This window comes from Podarcis gaigeae, assembly GCF_964106915.1.
Source record: "Podarcis gaigeae genome assembly, chromosome: Z".
In the NCBI taxonomy this organism is placed as follows: domain Eukaryota; kingdom Metazoa; phylum Chordata; class Lepidosauria; order Squamata; family Lacertidae; genus Podarcis; species Podarcis gaigeae.
Genome location: NC_139691.1, coordinates 29,566,488 through 29,588,296, shown reverse-complemented (window position 1 = coordinate 29,588,296; position 21,809 = coordinate 29,566,488). Strand labels below are relative to the sequence as shown.

The following is a 21,809-nucleotide window of genomic DNA, read 5'->3' as shown; positions in this document are numbered from 1 at the left end:
GATTATGGGGAAATGTAGCAATAATGAATGTGTTGGTGAAAATAACATACCAATCTTCCATTATATTTGGGCAAATTGACAATAGTGTTGTTGTTTTTTTCTAAGAACTTCTCCCATAGTTAAGTTCACATTTTTCTAATTAGTTGTTCCAAACATTTACAGTGTTTTATCTTATTTTTAATTTTAATTTTAATTTTATGAGACCTACCTTCTCCTACCTCCTTCACGTTCCAGTTTCAGTATTAGTACAAGTGAATTGAATGCATTTTTTTAAAAAAAAAAAAATCAGTGTAATTCATTTTGGAGGAATCTCCAGCAGGTGAGAGATTGTCACAGGCTCCCAAGCCATTCCTTTTGCACTTTAGAAGAACAGGTATAAAAACCACACAGCTGGATTGTATATTCTACATTGCCATTATTAAAGCACTGGCTACTGGGAAATTCTTCCTAGATTTTTGATTTCTCAATTCCATGGCTTGAAGTTCTGAGTTTTAAAAAATCTGTGCATGCTCAGTTTGCCACAGCTTACAGTTCTCTCAGTTCTGATTGAAGTGTCTGGAGACGGACAAGTCAGGTTGTGTATCCACAGCAATGACCAGTGGAGAAATGACTGCTGGGAGGAGCAGAGAGAAGAAATGCCATGGCGCATCTGCCACAGCAGAACCAGACGCCTTCATCTGCCCCAACTGCAACAAAACATGTCCCATCCAGCAGGCACAGTTTGACGTCACCTCCAAAGGTGCACTCTTCAATTGTCTCTTGAGGCAGACGGATGTCAAAAACAAAACTGACTTGAAAGCTTGTGTCATCGTTAAATGTCTAGTTGCTCCCCTAAAATATATTAGCTCAACATACACCAAAATGGATGCCAGAGAAGGAGGGGCTTGATATAATTGTGGATCTAAAACAGGCACCCATGCTGGATTGAACATCATTAATGGAAATGATGCAATTATCACACTCAGTAGTTTTGTTGTGTGCATGTGTGTGCACGAGAGAGAAAGAGAGAAAACAGTTACATGCAATGGTGTGCGCACAGTTTGTTTGTAGGTTGATGCCTATGAAACCATCAGCTGGTATATATTACCAAGCATTTTAACTGTGCTCAATCACTAGGCAGGACATTATCTTGTCTATTTGCATAGGACAGCAAATCTATCCATTGCACTAGTTTGCAAATTCCTACTGTTTATTTTCAACGCCTCTTTCATCTGCATTTAAGGTGCTCTGGGCTCCGCAGTTTCAAGTACCGATAGGAATCGCATGAGAAGTACCCTAGTTTGTTAAGCCCTCTTGAGTCCTCCCCCTCTTTTTTAAAGCATCTTTAGTTCTCCAATGCAAGCGGTTCCTCAAATCTATTCAATGTGTTCTGAGCACTGCGCTCCCCCCTCCACAAAGCATTCAGGGATCCTGCATCCGAACAGTTAATTTGCACTATGCTCTGTTTCAAGAAAAAGGAAAACTGTCACCCTGTCATTTTAGAGTCTGACACTAAGCTTGTCAAAAGAGACAGCTGTTAAAATGAATTACTGTTGACATGCAGAGAAATGGCCCCAGCCAGATGTAAAGGACATCTGCGGCAATGAAGTGGTACAGGGTGGCTTTTAAAATGTGGTCATACTGGTATTTGAATAGACCGTCTATGGCGTTAAAACATGGCCTTGACTCAGACTGTTTAAAGCAGTGAACCAGAGCCAATGAAAAATGGCCAAGAAGTGCTGATCTGTTGCCGTATCCATAACTTATGCCTGAATATGAAAACAGCTCTGAATTGGAGCTATTAAGCCCTTATCTTGTATCTGGGAGGATGTAGACTTAAAAACGCAGCAGGGAAGATTGTGTGTTTCCAGGCTCTTGAATCTGGGGAGAGGCGAGGCATAAATTCATGAGGTGGATTATGCTGCCAAATAAGTTGGTTTGTCTTCTCTGAACGAATGCCCAGGTTGGAATTGCAAGGGCATTAAAAAGGTGGGCTGATTGCATCTAGGAACATCCGCAGATAAGTCCTGCTTTCATTGCCTTTCTCTTCACCTCCCCTCTCTTTTTCTGTATGTGTGTAAGGCTTGATAGAGAAAGAGCTTGAGCTTAATGTATTTACTTGGGGGTTAGTGCTATCAGATTTGGAGCTTAGGATCACAGACAAAAATCAAATTAAAAAATCGAAATCCCTTGTATATGAGAAGCCTAGTTCCTTTGGTCTACACTTTGGTCTGCATAGTTAACAAGTTCTGTGGAGGAAAGAAAAGTCAGATACTAAATTCAGATAGATGATAGATGATAGATAGATAGATAGATAGATAGATGATAGATAGATAGATAGATAGATAGATAGATAGATAGATAGATAGATGATAGATAGATGATGATAGATGATAGATCGATAGATCGATAGATCGATAGATAGATAGATAGATAGATAGATAGATAGATAGATGATAGATAGATAGATCGATAGATAGATGATAGATAGATAGATAGATAGATAGATAGATAGATAGATAGATGATAGATAGATAGATAGATAGATAGATGATAGATAGATGATAGATAGATGATAGATAGATGATGATAGATGATAGATAGATCGATAGATAGATAGATAGATGATAGATAGATAGATAGATAGATAGATAGATAGATGATAGATAGATAGATAGATAGATAGATGATAGATAGATAGATAGATAGATAGATAGATAGATAGATAGATGATAGATAGATAGATGATAGATAGATAGATAGATGATAGATAGATAGATAGATAGATAGATAGATAGATAGATAGATAGATGATAGATAGATAGATAGATGATAGATAGATAGATAGATAGATAGATAGATAGATATAGATTAGATAGATAGATAGATAGATAGATAGATAGATAGATAGATGATAGACAGACAAACAGACAGACAGACAAAAATACACATAAAGATATAAACCTATACCAAACAGTAGAAACACATATGAAACAGTAGCCCTTGTGGTTATTTTCTCTTATCTATATGGCAGGAGCAAGGAAGTTTTTATTCATTCCAAGGGCAACATTCACTTCTTAGGCTACCTTTCATGTGCCACAGGGCTTGAAACAAAAGTGGACAGAGAGATTAATATCATTGTATGTTACATTCTGCTGCCGTCATTTCCCTGACCATTTCTTCAGTCAGGGTACAAAGGGGTGTGTAGGGGCACCCTCAAATTCAAGGAAGGTGCTGCCTGGCCCCAGGGTGTATTGTTGCAATCCTTTGGTTATCGGGGCAGCAGCCCAGATATGGGAAACACCTTTTTTGCAGCCTAAAGGCCACATTCCATTTTGGGTAACCTTCCAAGGGCCACATGCCATTAGTGGGTGGAGCCAGAGACAAAAGTGGGAGGAGCAGACAATCTGAGTTTTATCTAAGCATAGTAGGTTAGTTTTTACATGCTCTCAATGACCCCTCTCTAACCTTCATCCAGGCATCCCCCACAAAGTTTCCCCATTCTGTACAGCTGCATTTTATTTATTTTCTTCATAGCATGTGTGTGTGTGTGTGTGTGTGTGTGTGTGTGTGTGTGTAGAGAGAGGTTTTCTTCCATATCAGTGTGCACAAGGAGGGTGTGTGGCTCCCACGTGGTCTCCTACCCAGACTTGCTCATCTTTAGAAAGCTTCCTGTATTGTGTGCCCTCAAACCATGTCCTGGGGTGTTCTTGAAAACACTGATTTGCTGGACTTAGAAGGTTTTAACAATGTATTTGGTTGGCATGCATATTTGTGGTATGACAAGTGAAATATACTCAGAGTCGCAAAGTGATTTCATGCTCTTTATTCAGCTCATAGTGGTGAGGAGGAATGAATGCAAGTCCCCTCAAAGTATCTGCTTTATATACATTATTTACACAATAGGCTGCACATGATTGGCTAATTCTGGGATTCTACTGTAAGCCAATCAGGTTGTGGATTCACTGCTATCTGGAGCATGATTGGGTGGTTCCTGCTAACCAATCATACTGCTGCATTGTTCTAGGACCAATCAGACTGCTGCATTCTGAATCCTATTGTTCTAGGACCAATTAGACTGCTGCCTTTTGGAGCCTATTGTTCTAGGACCAATCAGACTACTGCAGTTTGGATCCTATTCAACTCAGTACATAACACCCCTCCCCTCTAAGTTCCAGTCCTGCCCGGGAGGTCACATTCATAGTCCTCAAGGTACGCCGGCGGCCTACGTGTGCGTTGCGGCCTGGGGTGTTCCCTGGTCCGGGGTTCAGGTTCTGGCTCATGTTCCAAGGATGCTGGCTGTGATGGGACTGTTTGGTCTGGCGCAGCCGGCTCGCTCAGTCGTGGATCTGGTTCCGGTGTCCTTTCGGCCTCACGGGTCCTCTCTGTATTTACTGATTCTTCCTCTCCTGCTTGCCCCTGCAGCTCTATGGGCCTCACTGCCCCACTGTTCCCTTGGGACCCCTCTGACCTGTCCTCCTCCTCCTGGTTTTGTCCCGGGAATCGTCGCCGTATCTGGTCGCAGTGGCGGCGCCAGCATTGCCCCCCCCATCTGTTAGCACCTCGTACGACACAGGGCCAGTGACCCTGGTGACTGTGGCGGGTACCCATGCAGGGCCTGCCTCAAAATTCTTTGCGTACACTGGGTCCTGGGCCTCGAAGGTCCAGGGGTTCCTGCCTTCCCCCACCACTACCTCATCCTGAGCTCTATCGGGGTGAAGGCGGTCCAATCTGATTGCAAGGCGCCGACCCATTAGTAGTTCAGCGGGGCTCCGGCCAGTCGTTGAGCTGGGGGTGCTGTGCTGTGCTAGAAGGAATGTGGCAAGGCGGTACTCCCAATCCCCTTGCGTCATGCGGCGAAGGGTGTCCTTGGTGGTCCGCACCATGCGTTCTGCTTGGCCATTGGTGGCCGGGTGGAATGGCGCCAAACGGATGTGGCGGATGGCGTTCTGCACTGTGAAGGTTTGAAATTCTCCTGACGTAAATGCAGTCCCGTTGTCTGAGACGAGAGTGTCAGGGAGCCCGTGGGTTGCAAACAGCCTGCGTAGTATCCGGATGGCTGCGGACGTAGAAGTGGACGGTACCAGTGCGACTTCCAGCCATTTGGTGTAGGAGTCCACCACTATGAAGAATGTTTTCCCCTGAAAGGGGCCAGCGAAGTCCACATGCAGGCGTGACCATGGTGCTCGGGCGGACTCCCAGGACTGGACTGGGGCCCTTGGGGGATCTGGGCGGGATTCTTGGCAGGCCTGGCAGTGTTTGACCCAGGCCTCTATCTCTCTGTCAATCCCCGGCCACCACACATAACTCCTGGCAAGGGCTTTCATTCTTACTACCCCTGGGTGTGTCTCGTGTAGGGCTGTGAGGACCCTTTTGCGGAGGGGCTGGGGAACAACGACCCTGCTTCCCCATAACAGGCACCCCTTGTGGGCTGACAGTTCATGTTTGCGGGTTGTGTAGCCAGCGAATTCTGGCCCGGGGCTGCTGCTGGGTCATCCTCTCCACACCCAGTCCAGGACCCGGGAGATTACCCTATCTTTCTTGGAATGGTGTGCAACTTCTTTTGCCTGAATGGGGCGGTCGGGAAGCAGCTCCAGGCTCATAACCTCTTGTGCAGGTGCTGGGTCGGGGCCTGTTTCCGGTAGTGGTAGCCTGCTGAGGGCGTCCGCATGGCCCATCGCCTTTCCAGGGCGGTGAATCAGTGCATACTGGTAGCTGGCAAGGAAAATTGACCACCTGAGGACGCGAGGAGACAGCACTTGGGGGGTCTGCTTTTCCGGGGCAAACAAGCCAAGCAACGGCTTATGGTCAGTCACCACGGTGAAGGGCCGCCCGTACAAGAAATCATGGAATTTTTTTACTCCCTTCACGATTGCCAGACCCTCCTTGTCGATTTGCGAGTAGTTCCGCTTGGTTTCGTTGAGTGTCTGGGAAAAGTATGCCACCGGTACCTCTCTTCCATCCAGGAGTTGGTGTCCCAGGACAGCGCCGATGCCATAGGGCGAGGCGTCGCATGCTAGCACCACCGGCAGCCTCTCGTCGAAGTGTGCCAAGACCGAATTTGAGACAAGCAAGTCCTTGACTGCCTGGAATGCGGCCTCCTGGCGCTGGCCCCACACCCAAGGGGCCCGCTTGTCCAGGAGTCTGTGTAAGGGCTCCGCTACCGCCGCCTTGTGGGGAAGGAAGGAATGGTAAAAGTTCAATAGTCCCAAGAAGGCTTGAAGTTCAGTCTTGTTCTTGGGCGCTGGGGCATCACAAATGGCCCGTACCTTGTCCCCAGTCGGGTGGACCCCTTCTGCGTCCACCATAAATCCCAGAAAGTCCACTTGAGGCACTCCTAGTAGACATTTTTCCCGCTTCACCTTGAGACCCGCCATCTGGAAATGGTGCAGAACGGTGCGGAGGCGGTCCTCAAACTCCTCTGGTGTGGGCCTGGCAATCAACACATCATCGAAGACGGGGGTGACACCAGGAATCCCTTTAAGGAGAGAGTCCATTAGATTCTGGAATATGCCTGGTGCCACGCTGACACCGAATTGCAGCCGCTTTACCCTGAACGCTCCTCTGTGCGTCACAATCGTCTGTGCCTCTGCTGTGGCCTCATCTACTGGCAGCTGTTGATATGCTTGGGCCAAGTCCAGCTTGCCAAAAAATTTTGACCCAGCCAGGGTGGCAAGGACATGGCTGACCACTGGCACTGGGTATGCATGGGCCGTGAGAGCCTTGTTTATGGTACATTTGTAGTCTGCGCAGATGCTGACCGAACCATTAGGCTTGACGGGTGTGACAATTGGGGTTTCCCAGGGGGCATTAGGCACTGGCTCCAGCACTCCTTGCTCCACGTGTCGGTCCAATTCCTTGTCTATACGGGGTTTCAGGGCGAACGGGACCCGGCGGGCCTTGAGCCTGACCGGTCATACTGTGGGGTCAAGCTGTAGAGCAGTGGGGGGCCCCGTATACTGTCCCAATTTTCCATCGAAAACCCCCGGAAATTCCTTGCATATGGCGTCCACGTCCACTTGTAAGCTCATGTGGTTCACCCCGGTGACGGCTAGCCCCAGTGGTCCAAACCATGCCAATCCCAGTAAGCTAATGTAGGGGCCCTTGACCACGAGCAAGTCCAGTTGCCGCGTCCGCCCTCGGTATTGCACCCTGAAGGTCCCCACCCCCATTGTGGGGACCTTACGTTTCTGGAAGTCCCGGAGATTGCCCTCTTCTTGGCGTCTTCTTCGTCGGTGACCCCTTTGGCTTCTAGGAGGAAGGTGAAACGGGAGGCGTATGCTTCCCAGTCTCCAGATGCTGGGTTGAACGGCGAGAAGCTGCTGTCAGTTGCCATTCTGAGTTCCTTGTGTCCCGGAGCTGAAGCCTGGATACACGGTGCAAGGCAGCGGTGCGGCAGGTGGCGGTGCTGCGGTGCTGTGTGTGGCAGTCAGCTCAGCAGGATCCCATCCTCGTCGCCAGTGAAATATACTCAGAGTCGCAAAGTGATTTCATGCTCTTTATTCAGCTCATAGTGGTGAGGAGGAATGAATGCAAGTCCCCTCAAAGTATCTGCTTTATATACATTATTTACACAATAGGCTGCACATGATTGGCTAATTCTGGGATTCTACTGTAAGCCAATCAGGTTGTGGATTCACTGCTATCTGGAGCATGATTGGGTGGTTCCTGCTAACCAATCATACTGCTGCATTGTTCTAGGACCAATCAGACTGCTGCATTCTGAATCCTATTGTTCTAGGACCAATCAGACTGCTGCCTTTTGGAGCCTATTGTTCTAGGACCAATGAGACTGCTGCAGTTTGGATCCTATTCAACTCAGTACATAACAACAAGGTTAAAGCACACAAAGTGTTTAAAAACCATATTGTTAGAAAAGCACTGTTTAATGTCTGGATGAGATACAAGGATTTGTTAGAAAATAAAACCCCAAGATGGTTGTCACCAATGGAAGCGAAGGCTCAGAAAAAACTCAATATGGAGGCCAAATGGCCGAAATATTGGGAAATTTTGGAACAAGATGGAGACACAATAAAACTGCAGAGCTTCGAAAAATTAAAAAACAGAGTGCGAGACTGGCTCCATTATTACCAAATAATGGAGGCATATAATTTGGACAAAAAACTGGGCTTCCAGGTGGAAAAATCAAAATTGGAAACAGAATTGTTAGATCCCAAAACTAAGAATTTGTCAAGAATGTATAACTTGCTGTTGAAATGGAATACTCAGGATGAAACGGTGAAATCTGCTATGATTAAATGGGCACAAGATGTTGGACACAACTTTATGATGGGTGTCAGGGAACAGTTATGGACCACAGGTATGAAATTTACGGCATGTAATGCCCTAAGAGAAAATTTAATGAAAATGATTTACAGGTGGTACATGAAACCAGTCAAGCTTGCAAAAATTTATAATTTACCTGACAATAAATGTTGGAAATGTAATGAGACTGAAGTTACATTCTTTCACCTTTGGTGGACGTGCCCAAGGATTAAGACATTCTGGGAGATGATTTATAATGAAATGAAAAAGGTATTTAAATATACCTTCCTGAAGAAACCAGAGGCCTTTCTCCTGGGCATGGTCGGCCAATTGGTGCCAAAGAAGGACAGAACTTTCTTTATGTATGCAACAACAGCAGCAAGAATACTCATCGCAAAGTATTGGAAGACACAAGATTTACCCACCCGGGAAGAATAGCAGATGAAGTTGATGGACTATATGGAATTGGCGGAAATGACTGGCAGAATCCGAGACCAGGGAGAAGAGTCAGTGGAAGAAGATTGGAAGAAATTTAAAGATTACCTACAGAAATATTGTAAAATTAATGAATGTTAGAAAGATGTTGGAATGAAGTTACATGGCTTTAGCAGAAATGCTATAAAGAATTAAGTACAATAGATGGTAAATGGATTAAAGGGAAAAATAAGGTTAGAATGTGTTAAGATAAATTATAGGACAGAAAATTTAGGAAGATGGAAAGGATTTGCTGAAACAATCAATTGAAGTGGAATACAAAAAAGGGAGGTGTGAGGAGGTCGCGGAAACAAGTAACTGAAAGATAATAATATTGAAAGTACTGGATGTGTTTTTAATTGTTTTTGTTTTGTCTTGTTATGTATATGAACTGTTTTTATTTCTGTATTTTATTGTATTGTTTTGTTATGTCTAATTCTTTTTCTTTTCTTTTTTGTAATTCTTAAATTCTTAATAAATATGTCCTGGGGTGGTCATACCTGTGCATGATGCGTTAGGTGGGAAGCTGGTGGTGCTGCCTATGTTTGTGGAAAATTCCCAGGGACCTGTAATCACTGATGAAGCAAATTCCTTCCTTCTAGCATCTAATTCTCCACAAAGCAGTGATGTGTACATGCTCCATTTCTCTTAATGCCAGGAGCCACATCCACACAAGGATGTACGGGGTGTTGCGGGAGGGGGTAGTACCTCTGGTGGGGGACACGTCATGCTCCTTCTTCGGTAATTTGTCCACCTTTGGTTCCCATCCTGCACTCAGCTCTCAACTGGAGCCAGTGCCGGATTAAACCCTGTGGAGGCCCCTAGGTAGTAGAAATCTTGAGGGGGGAGCCCTTACAAATTATCTCAAAGCTTCTACTGGGCTACTTGCAAATATTCTACCAGGATCTGGAGTCAGCGGGAACATGTGACACACTAACCCACAAAGAGCTTCGTATCTTGAGGTTTCATGTGTGCACACTCTAGTGAGATAACATTGAACTAAGAAAGCTTGATTGTAATTTTCTTTCTAGATCAAATCAATATTATTTTCATCTGTTGTCATGGGGCCCTTAATAGGTGTGGAGCCCATAGGCCGGTGCCTACTCTGCCTATTTGGTAATCCGGCACTGCCTGTGGCTCCTAGAAGCATGCAACAGTGGCCACAATCCAGGAACTGCTTCGACTGACTGCCTAAACCAGATGAGGGTAGCCGATGGGTCTCAAACCCTTAGTGAGATAGGAACTTCCCCTGCATGCAGAGACAGGCTCTGGAAGATTGAGCAGATGAGACCAACAGTGGGTCCAGCAGTCAATAAGGCAGGTTCTCCACATGCTGTAGAGGGAAGTGAGGGGCAGATGGGGTTCATCAACCTGGAAAGGTAGCCCATCTAGGAGAAGGAAAACTCTGATCCTAAACCTCTGCTGCCTTGTGGGATATCTTTGGGAGAATAAAAGGCTATGGAGTAAACCCCACACAAATATGGAGTGGAGTCCCTAAGATGTCTGAGTGGCACCTACTTCTTTCAGCCTTCAGTCTTCAGCCACCAAGACACCTACGTCTGGGTGGCGCCTTATACGCCTACGTCCTTCAGCCAAGCTTGTGCCAAATGCATTGTTCTGATTTCCTTTGGACCACATCAGTGAGGTTTTGTCATCTGGGCAGCCCATGGAGGTCACTTTGGTGCTGCTAACACAGCGATTTGACTTCATCCCTGGAAGGCAGAAGCATAATCCATGGTTTCTTGAGACAGATGGATGCCACAAACAAACAACACCTACACTATACATTCACTATCATTCCACTTCGAACAATCATGGCTTTCCCCCAAACGATCATGGGAAGTGTAGTTTGTTAAGGATGCTGAAAATTGCTACACAACCCCTATTCCCCTCATAGAATTATAATTCCCACAGTCCAACAGGATTGATTGTTAAACCACTCTGAGAATTATAGCTTGGGTGGGTGTATCTTCTACCATCTTTCAGCATCTTACCAGACTATAGTTCCCAGGATTCTTTGAGGGGGCAAACGACAACTGTTAAAATGGTGTCGTGGTGCTTTAAATGTATGGTGTAAATGTGGCCATGGGTTGCTTTGCATTGGCAGTACATTGTCCAGCATGGAAAGGCTGATGCAGAATTCTGGATAGTGGTTGACAGGCAATCTTCCTCCCTCCCCTTGGCCTGTTTCACTGTAGCTTGATTTGCTGAATAAATGCAGGATTTTTGCATTGCATAATCTTCCACAAACAAATAAAAGTGGGTAAAATCACTGTTCCTCATGAGATCACTCACAGGCAGAAGACCCTCTTGGGGTTTTGTACACACACCCTCCCTTTTAATCGCCAAACCTTTCATGGTTTGTAGAAGCCATTCACTCAAAGTACTGTATGAAGAAAAGATCGACAACTTCAACACAAACTCTGATTATATCTACTACAGTAACTGGTTTACAGAAGTAAGACTCCCTGTGGGTAGCCTTTCAGTAAGGCAACCCAAGCAGGGTCTTTTTTCTTTTCTTTTTTTAAAGGAAGGGAGACAGAGTTTGCTTATTTATCTTGCTACTTAGCACATCATGCAATTTCTTTGACATGAATTAATTTCCTCTGTAAAATGTCCCCTGTAATAACTAACATTGTCGCCACATTGTCCAACTGGAGGAAGGATTAATTAAATGAAAAGGGGCCAAGAGGAAGTTCTAACTTCTGATTACTTGTGACCCAGATATTTAGTACTCTCCTTATGCTGAGGCCTCAGGTGTTCCAGGAAGGATGTTTCTTCCACCACCCCCTTTAACCTTGAAGCAAGGCAAGTTCAGACATCTCTGAGGGCAGTCATTTTTCTTATTTGCTCCAGATCCCCTTCAATTCATCATCAATATCCACAGGAAATAATCATCTCTTTATACTTCATATTCCTCTAAGCTCTGCAAGGCTCTTGTTATGATTGCTTTCCAGCTGTTTTTCCTCCCTTTCTCCTACAGAAAAAAATTCCATGTGAAGAATTTCTGGTCACTTACCAGTTGCTGATTGATACCTGCCAGTAAATGCCAACTTTGACCACCTTGAATGGAGATTTTGGTTTATATAGTCCTTGATGCTCTAAATTATCATCCTTCTTTCTTTGGGAAGGTCTTGAGGTTCTCCAGCTTAAAAGCTTGACATGAACAGTTTTTAGCTCCCAGGAAGGGCAGAGGTTAAGAACAGTGAATCAGTTCAATGCTCTCTTGTTCTGAGTTGCTCTGTGAAGCTGGTCTGTGGTTAGATTTTAACAAGTTTTGCGTCCCAATTAGGTTGCAACATTTGTAGCGCAAACCATCTTTGCATAATATAATAAAGGGCATATTGTTGTTGTTTTGCAAGGCTGGAAAGTGAGAAAGCAAACACCACTGATGGTAAGACTCATAGATCTTCACCCTGATATTGGAACTCTATCAAACCAAACACCCCTCCCCTACTAGAAAAACAAAGAAATATGTACTTTGGTCACTCCTCAGTTTATGGACACACACATGGCTACTGCAGTTAATTAGTCCTCAAGGCAAAGCTCCTATTTTTGTTATTGCAGTTTTGCATTCATGCAAAGGGGAGCAGGAGGGCTGATCTTGTTGACCAGGATAGAAAAGAGATCAGTGATGTGACTGCCCTATTCAACTCAACCCAACCTTCTCTGTCCATATTATTATTAATTAGATTTATTACCCTGGGATACCTTGACCCCTGGGATACCTTGCAACTCTACAATTCTATTGAAACAGTTAAATCACAGTCAAGAGAATAGGGCTGTAAGTCCCGGAAGACCTGCTCCCTGCCTTGTAGGTTTTTTCCCACCTGGCCTGGGTGAAGCTGCTTAACAGAATCTTGGGCTAGGGTATTGTTTGGATAGTTTTGTTGGGAAGGAGGTTGTTGCTGTTGTTGGTTTTTGTATCTTTATTTTAGATTGTTCAGTTTTGTTGTGCCTTTTAATGCTTTATTTATTACTACTACTGTTACTATGTTGTAGTTATGTATTTTTTCATGTTGTTAACTATCTTGAGCATGGTTCGAACTGTGGAAAGGTAGCGTAGAAATACAATTATGTATGTGCATATGTATGTATGTATGTATGTATGTATGTATGTAGAATATATATAAAGTGTTGCACATTGGGGTTGCATTTTCCTGAGTTGCTTCATTACTCCAGCACAGCAGTCTTTGCCTTAGTAAGTTGACCATCAAATCATGCTGCTGGAGAAATAAAGCGCTTCCAAAACGTTTCACAGCATAAATCGGGGGTGGGGAGCTGAAAATTTCAGGAGAGCCAGAGCCAGAGAAATTGGCCAAGCAATGTCAAAAAGCCAGTAATTTCCCACTGAGTCATCATGCATCTCAAGAAGGTTTATGAACAGAAGCCTGCCAGAGTCAGAAATGATGTCACTTAAGATGGAGGACTGTCATAGTCCAACGCTGGATGATGCAGGGAAATTATTGATGACAACCAGGGAAGCTGGAAGAAAGCAATACAGTCGCTTTAGCAATGCAGCAGCAGAAAAATGAATAAACTGGTGGGCAGGCGAAGCAGTGGTGGAGCTTCATGCTCCGGCACCGGGGGGTAGTGGAGAGCAGGTAGGGGCAAGGCTGGCGCGTGTCCTGGGGTCGTGACATGCCACCTGTGGCACCCAGCACGGGTGGGGGGGCAGCCACGATAGCACCCAATGGGATCGCGCTGGCCCCCCACTCCTCTTCTTCCTCCAGTGGGTGGAAGTACAGGAAGTCCACGAGTCTGCCAGCTGTGAAAGACACAGGCAACAGAGAAATTCCTTAGCTGGCATTTATTTGTGTAGATTTGGTGTACAGAATTTTGTGGGAGTCCCAAAGCACCTGACAGTACTGTTATATAATGCAAGTAATATCCAGTGTGCTTTGTAGCATAACATTATCACACATAGAAAGAAAACACAACACAAACAAACAGGAACTTACAGTTTAAATTTCTACAGTACAGAAAACAAAACAGAGGGAGGACATTGTAGAGTGGAAGGGGAGGTGCATGTTTACTAAAATGCACATACTAGGCAGAAATGTGCATAGGAAATGCATACATCAGTGAAAACAGAATATAAAAATGCATTATATTAAAAGAAATTGCTTGCAAAATCATGCACATTAGTCAGACTGCAGGCAAAAATGTTTTTTAACAATAGAAGAAATCCACAATAAAATATTGAAGAAATTTCATGAGGATTTTTTTTTTAATGCAAATCTGGAGGACTGTATTTAAGACCAGAAAAACAAGAAACAGAGAGAACCAAATTTGACAGATCCTTCCACCATGGTAATACTACATACACTGGGCAAGAGAAACCCTTAGCACACAACCAGCAAAGCTGGCCCAATATATTTTGCTGTTTGTGGTGGCAACTCCCACCCACAATAAGACAAGGAACATGGTACCCAAGGCCAGCTGAGACAGAAGATCCCAGAAGTGTTCTTCTTCTTCATCTCTAGCAGGGAAGAACATACACTACAATAAATTAAAGGAAGTAAAGAATTTGCTGCATTTCTTGACTAACAAAACCATTGCCTCACTTTGTCTAACAGTAGGGTGGGTTTTGTTCCCCCAGACACACTCCAATTGTTATGTACTGAAGTTCTCACCCTGGGCCAGCAGGGGGATACTGTAGATAGTTTTCACTCAGGTCCACGTCAGTTATTTTAGGCGGGAAACCCTGGGTTGTTGTTGCTACAATGTTGATAGCTGGCTGCCTATAAAAGCAGGCCAGCTGAGCTGTTTGCAGTTCAGTTTTCTGTTCCAGCTTACAAAATAAAGAGCTGCTTTGGAGAAATCGCTGTGTCGTCTGCCATGTCTACCCACTATTCTACACCAATTATAAGCCCTTTTTCTGCACGAGCACCTTCTCACTCCCTCTCAAACACAGCTGTACTTTCTCCTCAGCTGGAGGGGTATCACCTCTTTCAAAAATACAGAGATCCCCAACCATCAGTCATATGCTCCCAGTACTGAAACATCAACCATCTTAGACCATTAACCAACAACCTGCCCAAGATAGGGTCAGCCAAGAATGTTTTATAAAGTACTCTTGGTGTCTTATGCATTGCACAGTAAGAAAAGCAGATTGCAGGATTTGTCTCCATGCCTCTGCTCTAAAAAGACTTAAAATGAGAAAAGCATGAGACATGAGTAGTAGAAAATCAGTCCCCCATTTTCTTCAGGGACTGGAAATATTTTGTGGGAAGAATTGAGGCAAATTTTGGGCCAGCCTCAGTCTAAACCCAGCAAAAGGGGAAGAGGTTAGCAGGATTATATTGGCAGGGTTAGAAAGGCGAAGGGAACAAGCCCAGTTCAGGTTGGTTGCATGGCTCATTAGAGATTTACAATTTCTTTGCCTCCTATCTCTCCTGGTTAATGCCACGGGACTGGGAGCCCCTGCGGTGGAGAGGCTGGTGTTTGCTACCTCAATAGCAATAGAGGCTTTGAGAAGGATTTTAGCAATATGAGTGGAAAAATTCCCCATGCAGCGTCTTTAATGCTGCTATCCCTTGCTGAGCTGGAGCTGGTATAATTCTTCATCTGTGCAAATAGGGAGGGAAACTGGGGCATTAAGCTGCGATTGTTTGATGAATTCCTGCAAGCAAAGATGAATAAATTGCATAACATTCCCTTTGAATTGTTATGATCAGAAAGCTGAAATTAAGTTATATTATTCGGCTCAGAGAGGCAAGGATACCAACTTGCTTATAGATGTGAGGATTTAAAAATGTGCTAAATGGCCATCAGAGGGAATTTTGCCATTGCTTTTATGTTTGGAGAATCACTGCTGCCACTGGCTTCGAAGAGATGAGGGAATAGACCCAAAGGTTCCCCTCCTCTGAAAATACATCTCCTTCTATAGGTGAAAGATTCCTTCTCTTGGGGATAGGGAACCTTTAGATCCAGTTTATTGAAAAGCTTCATTAAGTTGAATTCTACAAATCACAGAGTTCATGAGGTTTAGTGTCGGCATGAACCAACTCATATGCAAGCAACTTGCCATCTATACCCACCCTCCATTAATACCACCCCTTGTGTTTTTTTTAAGGTCTTACCATTGCTTCTTCTTTTTTTAAGGCGGAAGACCATGCCCAACAATGAAAAGTTGAAAGCAGATAGGAAGAAAACAGCACAATTTGCCAAATGCGAACACATACTCAACCACCCTACCTCACCTGCTAAAAACCACACTAGTACAAGCAAACACAAAAGACACAGAAAGAAAATCAGTAGAGAGAGTTCATTGAAGCACAGCCTATAGTTTTTTGTTTCTTTGCAAGGCTGGAACTGCAAAATCAGGATTGTTCAGTTGTCATTTACTAGGTGTGGGCACAAGCTTCGGTTGCGTCATGGGGAGGGGGAGTTTCATAAAACATGTGGGCCTGACATATTGAGCTGTAGTATCTTGAGGTTGGATCCAGAAAAAACTGTGGGCAGAAGGAAAATATTTGACCTTAGTGGACCCAGCTGTAGTCATACATGAACCAGTTATTACTGGACCAGACTACTGTAGTGCCCTCTCTGGAGGACAGTCTCTGAATATAGTGCACCAAAATTCTTCTCATCCTTTGTTGTTATTTCTGCTGTTCTTATTTTATATAGCACCATCAAACTTTGCCCAGAAGGCTTGTAGGCTGTCATTCAGCACAGAGGAGACAATAAAGAAAGGTAAGGGAACTGTATGCCATTTCCCTTCTGCACTCATGCTTTTGACCCAGTGGTAAAACACCATGTAAAGTAGAAGCTTGGTATAGTCATATGTGCATTCATGTCCAGATAATCATGCAATGGGGGGCTGGAGCAGCCCCCCCCCACCTCCAGTACTAATGTCACTGCACTGACCATCTCATGAATTGAGTAGGGATGAAGGAGAAATATGGTTTGGCTAGCATGTTAATGCAAACTTAACTTTTCTGCAACAATATGTGTTCTGAAGTTCAGTCATCCTTTGAACTTTTCATTTCCATGGATTTTGCAATTTAGTTCTCCAATCAAATATAAAAGGTGCAAAAATAGATATGTATTATGGGAAAGTGTGCATTAAAATGCATATAATATACAAATATGCATTATTAGGAGAATTTGTTTGGGGAAACAAACAAGGTGCATCAGGCAAAATTGCATACAGAAGTATGCATATTAGGATAAATATACACAGATATGCTGATGGGGACTCTTTTTCTTTTAAGCAGACTGTTGAAGAAATGTGGTGAACTGAAAATAAGACTGGGAAAATGTGTAACAGAGAAAAATCAGAATTGATAGGCTTGACTATCCCAAGTGTTGAGTGGAATATGTGTTAAGTTGTGGGTGAACGTATCAGATGACACAGCGATTCTTCAAACACCTCTTGTTTATTCACAGGCCAGGACAGAACTGAACTGAAGGGTTCAGCCAGCCTGCTTATATAGAGCTCCACTACAACGCAACTGTAACCGCTTTCTGTAACTATCCAATCACTGAATGTCACTTTCGATCCCTTATTTGCATAACCATCTACAGTATCCCCCTGCTGGCCCAGGGTGAGAACTTCAGTACATAACAATATGCACCTGTTTAAGCACTCCACATAACTGAGACTGGCCACTTATTATGGTCTAATATTGTAGAGTACCTGCTTGTGTATAACTGGACACCAATGAATGAAATTTGATTGCTGACTTGATGCTGTTCACCACCAACACCCCCCATCTCTGATCCTTAACTTTTAGATATCTCAATAGTGGGCCCCCCCAGCTTTGAACTGCTCTATTTTCTCAAGTGTATGTTGCACCAGTATTGCTGGGATTTTCAGCACCTGGTGAACCTGTCACTATTCATCAATGCTTTTGATGAAAGTGGTACCCATTGTTGAGCTGATGTAGTTATGCTGCTAGTATAGTATTGGTTTCACATTAGTTTGTATTTAATTGAAACATTGCTTTATTGTATTGTTTTGATGTTATTTCTTACTCTGAGGTTGTGAAGAGTGGGTTATAAATAATGTAAATAAAATAAATAAATTTGTAAAGTGCCCTTACATTTCTGTCCTAAATTTTGTTATGAAGTACTAATGTTGGTGACTCGCTGAGATGCAACCATTTGGCCACTTCATTCATAACTGCTATGAATGTTCATTTATAATGTGGTAGCTTTCTCTTCAGTGTATTGAACTTATTCCATAAGTTCCATTCATCTCCCGACAAGAATCCAGGCAAAGAGGCAGAGCTAGGATAAAGAAATAAAGACAGATGGCTCTTAATTACAAAGGTGAAATGCCAAATTAAATTTGAGGCTCCCCCCAATCACTTTAAAAATAGGACACTGACTTGGTTTACTTTGTAGGCAAAGGTGAACATTTCCTGAATTATAATCTTCCAGTGGAAACATTCTTGCTTCCATTGTTCAGAAAGAGATTATTTTAAAACATTAGTGAGACTTTCAATATTTGGAATGAGAAGGAAGTATCCTCATTTTTCTTGTTTGTTTTTGTTTACTTAAAAAAAAACCCCACAGATTTGTATCGAACAGTATTGAAAAACACCAGTTAATGTTTAAATTTAATTTTAATCAAAAGTCTTCATATAAACACTTAGGTTCCATCTGCACTATACATCTAAAGCAGTATACAGTCGTGTCTTGTTCTGCAGCCGGGATCAGTTCCAGAGCCCCAGCCGCTGGCCGAAAAGGACACAGGGCAAAGTGCTGCATCTGTGCACGTGCGTGGAGGAGTTTGCACTTCTGCCCATGCGTGAAGCACGATTTATCGCTTCTGTGCATGCATGAGCGGCAAACCCGGAAGCAACCTGTTCCGGTAAATCCGGGTTTGCCACGAATGTTCACTGGAATGGACGCTAGACAAGGCGGACATTCGCGGAGGTATTACTGTAATACCATTGTAAACAGTTATAGCTTCTCCCAAAGAATCCTGGGAACTTTGTTATGTTCAGGTTGCTGTGAATTGTTAGGAAACTCCTATTCCCCTGACAGAGCTACAGTTCTAAGTGTAGGTTAACAGTCGATCCCTCTGGAAGTTGTAGCTCCGTGAGGGAAATATGGGTCTCCTAACAACTCTCAGTACCTGTAACACACTACATCTCCCAGAATTCTTTGGGGGAAGCCAAGTCTATTTAAAGTGGGATCATAGTACTTTAAATGCATAATGCAGATACAGCATGGGTGAAAAAAATAGCCTACTTTGCAAAGGTAAAATTTGCACGTGTTGTTTTGCCCACTTTTGCCTATGTTCCCACCTACCATGGCATGTGGATCCCAAAAGGAATGTGACCTTCTGATTAAAAAAGGTTCCACATCCTTGGTCTAATCTTTCAGGGCAAGTAGTTTCACATACACATTTTTGTGATGGAAAACCCCTGTCACACGTTGCAACAAAGCGTGCCTCAGAAGGCAGTCACAAGATGCTCTCAATAGTAGATCTCAAAAATGAATCGCAGAATTGTTAGCAGGAAGGGACCCAGAGGTAGGGCTGTCATATGTCCAGGTCTCCCCGGACACACCTGAGATTCGTCCATCAGAAATAGCCAGATGTATGGCAACCCTTGTCAGAAGTGTTTATTTTTGGGAGAATTTCCTTAAAGATGGCTCAAAAATAACTTTTGTGTCCAGGCTTTTTGAAATACGGCAACCCCACCCAGAGGGTCATCTAGTCCAACCCTTTGCAATACAGTGCTACCTCACGTTACATACGCTTCAGGTTACATACGCTTCAGGTTACACGCTCCGCTAGCCCAGAAATGGTGCTTCAGGTTAAGAACTTTGCTTCAGGATAAGGACAGAAATCGGGCTCCAGCGGTACAGCAGCAGCAGGAAGTCCCATTAGCTAAAGTGGTGCTTCAGGTTAAGAACAGTTTCAAGTTAAGAACAGACCTCCCGAACGAATTAAATACTTAACCTGAGGTACCGCTGTACAGGAATCCTGTCCACAGCTACTCCTGGTGGGGCTTGAACCACCAACCTTCTGGTTAATAGCCAGGCACAGTGATCCACTGCACAACCTGAGGTTCTAAGATTCATACAGGAGAAGGCAGCCTTGCAAGTCCCAATCTGGATTAGGGCTTTCAAGGTTAAATTTTGTCAGAATCTTGAATTGCAGTCCATGCCAATAGATGCTTGTTTCCATGTGTGACTGTGTTGCAGGAGCGGTTCACATGGAAGGGCAGAATCACAGAGTTGCCCTCTCAGCAGTGGTGTCCCTGTTGCTTACCTGAGTGGTGCAGAGGAGGGCAGTGGTGAAATTGAAGTTGAGTGAGTACACTGCCCAAGACAATCTGGCACAATTGCTGGTATGCCCACACAACCTCAACCTCACCACCAACCTACACACCCACACCCCACACCAACATCTAACTAAGCAGCAGGGGCACTACCATCCCAAGCTGGCCACTCCTGCTTGCATTGTGTGATGAACCACAGAAATGCAGGTGGCAACCTTCTTAGTGAATAATTTTCAAGACTCACTCCACCTTAGGGGAACAGCCAAAGCTCGGTGTCTGAGTGTCTGTTTTCCATTCAGAAGCTCCTAGGTTCCATCCCTGGCATTTCCAGGGAGGGCTGGAAATATCCTCTGCCTGAAATCCTGGAGAACTGCTGACAGTCAGGGTAAACAATATTGACCTAGGTGGAGCAATGGTCGGACTTGCCATGGGGCAGCTTCCTACAGTGGCCCACCCAGGCTGATCAGTGGCTCCTTAGGAACAGAAAGAATATAAAGGGTTTCCTTTTTCCAGGCTTGCTTCTGCAACATGATTTTCATGAGCACTGGTGTGCTTTTTTATTTATCTTCTTGCTCTTTGCCCTGACTCTTGGCTTATTCTCTGATCTTGTCTTCCAGATTTTCCTTCAGCCCTTTCTTCTGGAGTGCTCATTGTCTTTGCCTCCTGATTAGCCCTTCACTTTGGCTTGCTCTACGGCTTTTCTTCATTGGCTCCTCCCTCATTTCTTACAGCCACCCATGGCCCAAACCTGACACCCTGTTTGTCCATCACCCACCCCCAACTGATGTTGTTGTTAGATTGAATTACACTGAATGCATCTACAAGCTGCTTCTACACATATACTAGTGTTTGTGTATAGCTGCTTGATTTGTATAGCTCAACTATTGTGTACGTGGGTACATGGACTGTATAGTTCTTGAATACTACATGTGATTAACTGTACAGACATACAACTCCACTATTTGTGCACACAGGTACACAGATTATGCCTCCTGTTGCTGTTCATCAAGGTTAAGAATGCATTGAATTCTAAATTGATATGAATGTTGACATAAATAAATGCCTGCTTGTCACAGTTATAAAAGCAAGTATTGTATCTGTTTGCCTGCCTGCCTGCCTGCCTGCCTACTTACACAAGTAAGCACACACACACTTTCCTTCCCTCCAAAGGAGGAAATGAATATCATAGAAGACATACACACAAAAACCAGGGCATTTTGTTCTTATGCACAGCAATGCACCTATATCGCTCCTCATCAGAAATCATTCTTAATGATGTCAGTGACAGTTTTACCTGAGAAACGACTGTTGGTGAATTTTAATTCAGAAAGGGCATGCTTTCTGGAAGAAGGGCTCTGTGGCAAATTGATTTTTCCAAGTTTAAGAAGAGACTGTGCAACATATCCAGGTGATATGTATTACTAAAACAGATGGGCATTGCTCTTTCACATGTAACATCATGGGGATAGGCAACAAGCAAGCCAAGGGTTCATTCTGGAGTTCACAGTCCTCCTGCATGACCCTCAGCATGTTACTAAAGATTCTCCTCTTGTCTTCTGTAAGCTGTCTTCATTGACTCTCAAATTTCCTGTATTGCATTGGCTTCTGAAGCAGGTATGGCTGCTTCAGGTGTGATTAATAGTGTGGTTAGTGATCATATTGGGGTTTTGCAAAGTAAATTCCAGGTACCCCAACTCCAATTAAATTAAATTCCAGGTACCCCAATGAACGCACACACAGCAACACACACACAGAGCATGGCTGTGAGGCTTAGGGGATGGGAAGTATATTTGAGCCAACAGCATTCAGTATACTTTAAAGTGTCTTAAAGTACCTAATTTGCACTAC

The 21,809-nt window shown here is 43.9% G+C and overlaps 1 long non-coding RNA gene across 1 annotated transcript; it reads left to right on the top strand.

Annotated features, from left to right (window-relative positions):
- Positions 1-1,779: 1,779 nt before the first annotated feature.
- On the top strand, positions 1,780-21,004 carry LOC310836864. The gene is made up of 3 exons (XR_014560278.1): positions 1,780-1,968; positions 16,351-16,416; positions 20,579-21,004. It is a non-coding gene; the product is annotated as an uncharacterized lncRNA (long non-coding RNA).
- The last annotated feature ends 805 nt before the right edge of the window (positions 21,005-21,809 follow it).